We start from the raw sequence: 6,000 nt of genomic DNA, 5'->3' as shown, positions 1-6,000 counted from the left end.
AGCAAAGGCAGTCTGTTTCTACTCTTCCTTCCATTGCTTGATGCCCTTTTTATGAAGTCCTCTAAAATATGCATTTTGAATGAGTCATAGGCATTTACACAGTCAGACCTTCACACTGATTAATGACCAGCATTAAAGGTATTTCTCCAAATTTTCATCAAAATATCCAAGACTAGCTTTTCAGCTGGGTTGTGATAAATTTTATTTTGGTGGCATGTATTTGCATCCAGTATGCCTGAATTTATGGTATATTAAACCTGGCAGAAAAATGACTTAGTGGTCTTTAATTGTATTATTAAAACTGCCAGTCTGATATTTGGAAATTTAAGTCTAAAAGCAAATATTCTTATTAAAATTCTTTTATATATGTATATATATATATCTATATCTATATATCTATATCTATATATCTATATCTATATCTATATCTATATATATATATATCTTACAGGATAGTAAGGATTTCTAAAGAGCAAAGTTTGAGTTTGGCTCAGACTTTAAGCTGTAGTGCAGTACGGAGTGTAAATACACTGTCAGTAGATCTCTGGTGGGTATGAATGCCAAGGGAGAGGAGGATTAGTGCTGTACCATTAGTTATGTTGAGATGTGCTTTGAAAAATGTGAAAAACTATTTTTGTTATCAGCAAAACCCATAAGGCTTGGGTTCAGTTAGAAGGTTCTGCTTTCCTAAGAAATATTTAAAACCCTATTAAACACAGAGAACCAGCCTGCACTGCCAAGAAGATAAGACAGATGAGCTAATACTGTTCTCCTTCCTGTCTTCCTCTTCTACTCGGCTGCAGTCTGTGGCCATGCTGGGACTCACCAGCTGTTGTGCATGGTGAGCGTTTGGGCTGGAAGTGAGTTTAGGATAGGTGAGTGCTTGGAGATTGTCCCCACACTCATCAGCCAGCTCCTTCCTCGAGGAAGTGCACAGCAACATGAGAACAGTCACTGCACTGCTCTGTTGGACTTCAGGTTCAGCCCTGTATTCAGAGAAAGAAGGTACAAAACTTGGTAGGTTTTTCAGCAGGACTTTGATAAAACATTGATTTACTCCACATTTTCCCCCTGCTCTTGCTGCTTTCTCTCTACTGTCCATACACTGTCATTGTCTTGATGTCACAGTGCATTTGTTATTACAATCTGTGCTGTGGCACTTCTCTAAAAGCAGTTTTCCCTGCTGGTACTCCTTCTGCTGAGAACCCCAAACCTTTATAGACTGTAGTCATTTCTAAGTGACAGAATTGCCAGAACATGTGATGATGAAGAGGCCAGCTTGGGTAATGTTGGGCAGGCTCTGGGTATAACCTCTGTAACTCAGAGAGAGAGAAAACATCAAGTAGTGAACTAACAGGAAATCAGACAGCTTAAAGCCCAGGATGCTGGGTTTTTTACAGCATTGAGTATTTTCACTTTCATTAAAGTTTATTTTCTTGTTGGTAAATTACTTTTGCATTGTTTGCTTTTCAAGAGAGAAAGTATTTTTTTCATAGAAAACAGTCAGTGAACTTTCAATTTTTAACACAAACAGAACTTGTTTTATGGAACCATGGCCAATATGAGAGATTATATATCAAAGTGTTTTCTTTAGCTGAGAATCCTGAGAACAAGTAAAACTCAGAGAAAATGGAGAGCTCTTTGATGCAAACAGTAGCTGGAGGCCTTGTTTTGGTTAACTTGTTTGACTTCAAGATCAAAGACAAATTTATGGAGAACTGTAATGCTGTGGAGACAGTTGATTTGCTAACACTAACAGCTGCTGATATCCTTGACAGGAAGATCCTTGGTAGCAGTGCAAAACAAGCCCACTGCTTTCATCTGCACTGGGAAAAGCTTGGCTGAAAATACCACTGCTGTGACTGGAGGAGGACAGAGAAAGAGCTGTTGTATGGTCTGCCTGGAAAAATCACAGAGGTGAAGGACAAAGTGTTCTGAGTCTGATATGGATAAAGCTGAGATTAAGATTGGATTTGATTGCCATGTGGTGTGATGAGTTCCCTTAGGAGCTAGATTGCCTGTTTGTGTAAAGCTGGGATTTCACTCTGAAGTTAGATGGAAACATTTCTCAACAGGAAATATATCTTAGAGCTTATCTAGTAAAACCATGCAGAGATTATGGGAAAGAACCAGTTTTTTAAAAAAAATTACAAAATGGAAATCCAGAAGTTCTAGTTTAGGCTAGAAATAATCTTAAAGGCATACTGTAGTCTTCCCCTCCTTTTGACATGCAGAAGGTTTTGGATTTGGCCTTGATGTACTGCCCCGTCTGACCTGCAACAGCTCTGAAGAGAATTGTTGTGTCAACAGCTCATGATAAGGCAAAGCAGAACTGGAAATAGTCTTTTTCAGGCAGTTATCAAAGTCCTTTCAGCTTCTCATCAAAGCAAACAAATACTCAAGAACACAAATTGAATGTGGTAGTTGATTGTGAGCTCTCAACTACCAACCATCGTAAAGTTACTGACATACTCACTTTAGTTGGTTATTTAATCCTAATGTGCTTTCCCCACCTTTCACCTGTTTGACTTGTCTTCCACCTTGCTTTTGAGCTCCTCCCTGCCAGGCTTTGAGCTGCCAGGCTTTTACCAACCCACTTTGAGCCCAGCTTCAGCTGGAAGCAGGCCCAACCTGTGGTAGAAAGGGGCTAAAACTGATTTGTTGTAGGAGAGCTGTATTTGACCAGAAGCAGACAAGCATGTACTTTATTGAGTGTTTCATGTTGCCTTCCAGCAGGGCAGAGCTGAAAACTGCAGCCCTTTTAAAAGCAGTAATGCAATTACGTGTTGTAGAAGTTCTTTAAAAACCCTTTAATGAAAACCAGCCTGTTGTGTTGTTATCAGCAATGCTGGGGAAGGCAGTGTGAAAGCACAAGGTGTTATATTGCAAGGCTTCTCAGCACCCGGGTGAATAAAACAGAAACACTGTGACCCCTGAGATTGGTAAGGCACATATTGAGCAGACAGCTACAAAAGCATTGCAACAGTACCGTCTGGCTACTGAATATGCATTAAAAAGAGTGAAATTACTCCTATTACAATATTGCTACTGCTGCCACTACTAAGCATAAATGGCATGAATGGAAACAACTACCAAGATTTGGACTTAGTAACAAACAAGTTGTGTGTGTAAGCCTAATTCTTCTTCCATCACAAGTTTCCAGCATGTCCAGGTGCTGAGGTTGTCTTACCTGTTTTATAATAGTAAATTAATGGAGGATAGCTAGTGTTAGCTTGATAGCTGTTGCAGATCTCTACTAAGTTTGGAAGCTATGCCCAGTTCACAGTGCTGAATTTGGCCTACTCCTGTAATTCACGGGTCTGCATATTAATTTGGGTACTGTTGAAGGGGGGTTTAGAAATTGAGTCACTGCAATTAATCCATTTAGGAGGATGGACATTCTAAAAGGCAGTATATGACTGATGCCATGGGCCCTGCAAGCTCAGGGTAATTGGGTTTCATACTTCACTTCTTGCACCTGAGCTGTTGCCTAAGGACAGCAGAATTTCCTGTAGTGTTCATAAATTCAGTCACGGCTGCAGAGTCTCTGGACAATTCACTTGGCTACTTCCCAGCGTTTTGTTTTCCTGCTTCATTGATACAGACCCTAAAACCTTACAGATATTTTAATTTACTGCAGCCACCTCTTTTAAATCAAGAAAATCAGTTATGTGACCTTCAGAAGTAATTAGGCCTATCTTGGATCTCAAACTTCCCTGTATTATTTTCTTTCCTAAAAGTAAAATGGAAGTATCTTTAAGAAGGGTTATAAATTTGGCAGAACAATTCCTTTCTGTGAAGAACATTCATCAGGAAAGGGTTCATGCCAGCTCTGAGGGAAGTCACACATTTGGGTGCACTGTGGAACAGAAATAGAAAATGGTAGTGCTGCAGGTATGAGCCATTGAGAAAATGTTGAAGCTGGATCTCACTTATCTATACCGGATCCACTTCTGTGTGACAGCATCTTTCATTTCCAATATCCAGCTTCTCAAAAGGAGGGTCAGATTTCCTCAAATATGCAGGAACATGTAGAATGTGTGTTCTAGAGAAAACAAGTTTGTTCAAACTCAAATCATTGGCACTTGGTAACACTTCCATGGGAGTGGTTTTCAGCTCAGCCAGTTGTATTCTTCTGTCCTTTTTCCATCTGAGTAATTAATATTAAATACTGTAATTTAATGGAAAACAAATTAAAGGGACACTGTTGGTTCAGGAAAAAAATCGCTTTACTCCAAGGTTTTCATTACGCCCTTAGAACTCCCACTCTTTTTAATTGATTTAAGCTAATGAGATCGAATTTTCATGAAGCAACCACACAGTTTGAATCAAGCACAGGCTGTCAGGCCTTGAAGATACATATATTAGGGAAACTACATAAATAAGACAGAGTAAGGGAAGGATTTAGCAAAGTTCAGGTCAGTCTTATGCTTGTGGAAATACTTTCCTTTTATCAAGTAAGGTAGCAAACAATCCTCCCTGCTGTGTTAAAGAACAGAGGGCAATAGTACTGGTTATAAAAATTGTACATGAACATTGTAGCTCTAGGAATTATGCACACTTGGGAAACAATGCCACACACCCCTCTGATCACCTTAGTTTTCCTTATATTTACTTTCTTTTAATTAATTTATGTCTTTGGAATGCAGACACCATAGCTGCATGCTGCACTTAAGATGTGGGGAAAGCAAGGATTTACATAGCAGCAAAATGATACTTTTCAAAATGTTTTCTCTTTATATTCACTCAGATATCAGAGCCGTAGAAAACCAGATGTTCACACAGCTTTATTTCCTCTGATTCAGATTTAGGAAGCAGAAAAGCATCTAAGGAGTTACTCAAATTGAATTAGGCAACAGTTATGCCTCATGTTGTAGGGCCTTACATCAGTAATTGCAGGAGGAGGTGAAACAGAGCTGCATTTTTGCTGTACTTGGAGTGACTAGTTCGTCATGCATGCCAGTGGTGAGATCCATTCTGTATTGCACTATTTATCAGCAGGGCAGTCCATCTCATGAGGCATCTAGAAGATAATTTTTATTTTTTTGGTGAAAGCATCCCACATAAACAGGACACCTAGGCTTCTGGCTGTTCTGTAGTGTTGAAGTAGCATCCAGCACTCTGAGTGTGAAGAACTGGACCACTAAAACTGCAAGTCATCTCTGTTTGCACAGCTTGTCTCGATGGAGCTGGACATCAATTATCTCTGATCTAGGTATGAGTAATACAGTAGAAAGGAGCTTAGTACCAGCAGTTCCTGAGAAATCTGTCAGTGAATTATTAAAACCAGAGTTTAATTAAAAGATGCACTCAATCTCATGGCCAGAGAAGCTCAAAGTAGGACATGTGAACGACTGAGAGCCAGTTCAGACCAGTTTTCACAGAACACCACTCACAAAAGCACTGGTAGGGGAATTATTCTAGCAAAATTGCTTTGTAAAGAGAAAGAAATCTATTTCTTTTTTCCTTCTCAATGCAGGGCCTGTTGTTTTGCAACTTCTGAAAACTCTTTGACCCTTTTGTGGGACTAACAGACATCATTAAACATCAGATACATACAGGTTATTGTTAAACACATTAGATGTGGTTGTTTTTCCTTTACCATTACTACGGGAACCAATTTAAATGGAAAACCTTACTAAGTTAGACTGAATAGGATTTCATCTTAACCCAGTCCTCCTCCCTATACTGCTACACCTAAAATTTCATTCCAACTGATCATTCTAACTCACCCTTTTACACAAGTTGACTGCCCAGTGAAGCCATGAGGGAGCACCTGCATCAGTTCCAGGCCACTTTCCTTTGAGAAAGAGTCTTCTATTACTTTTTCAGGTGCAAAATATTTATTTGTGTTAGAATTTTTCCTTCTGTTCCCCCCCACCCCCAGTATTTAGGATGGAGAAAGGAGAAAGATTGCCCTTACTCTGCAGCTGTAGATTTACTTTTACATGTTCAAAGTTTCTGTAGAACTTCATGGGTGAACACAGAGACAGTAAAAGT

Source organism: Lichenostomus cassidix, chromosome 9 (assembly GCF_008360975.1).
Source record: "Lichenostomus cassidix isolate B80296 chromosome 9, HeHo_3.0, whole genome shotgun sequence".
Lineage (NCBI taxonomy): Eukaryota > Metazoa > Chordata > Aves > Passeriformes > Meliphagidae > Lichenostomus > Lichenostomus cassidix.
Note: the sequence above shows the minus strand (reverse complement) of the source record.